Below are 709 nucleotides of genomic sequence, written 5' to 3' on the forward strand. Positions count from 1 at the left end.
GGTCCCGCTCCTCATCCTCGGTGTCTCATGCCGCCAGGTCCTGCTTGCAGACGGGACTTTCCTAAGAGGCCGCGGAAAGTTCGAGGTGTCTGTCCACCCTCTGCCAGCCGTGGGGCCCCTGCCTGCGCGGAGCCATCCCGGAAGGCTGTGACAGCAGCCGAGGAAAGGCCACTTGAAACAGTTTGTCCTGGAACGGGGTCAGGAGGATGCTGCTGGTTAACCCCTCTGAGCTGCTTCCCCTTCCAGCAGCAGTGCCCAAGAATGCGTTTCCCCTTCTTGGGACACCCCAACCCAGCACACCCCCACCTTGCTTTGCAGGATGGGGAGGGAGACAAGGGCTCTCCAGGCCTGGGGTGGGCTTTGCATCGCCCTACCTGAAGCACCAGGGCAGGGTGCTGAGCACCGCTGTACGCACCACCCCTGGGGGGCCCGTCGTCCCCATGTCCCCCAGCAGCAGGATGGGGTCACGGGAAAGGACGGCTGGAGAGTACGGCTGGCACTGCGCTGGCCCACACCCCTGGCGACCCCCACGCTGCTGTGGGCACCCACTTGCCCCCTCCGCACCCCAGCCAAGGGCTGGCGTGTCACCCTGCCGGCACTCGTGGGGCGAGCAGGGCGCACGTGCGGGGCTCAGGGATGCGCAGGGTGCTCTCGGAGCAGGGCCAGGAGGACGAAGGATGCTGTCTGTTTTTCCATCTTCTCCCCCCCC

Source organism: Charadrius vociferus, unplaced genomic scaffold (assembly GCF_000708025.1).
Source record: "Charadrius vociferus isolate BGI_N301 unplaced genomic scaffold, ASM70802v2 scaffold1020, whole genome shotgun sequence".
NCBI classification, from domain to species: Eukaryota; Metazoa; Chordata; class Aves; order Charadriiformes; family Charadriidae; genus Charadrius; species Charadrius vociferus.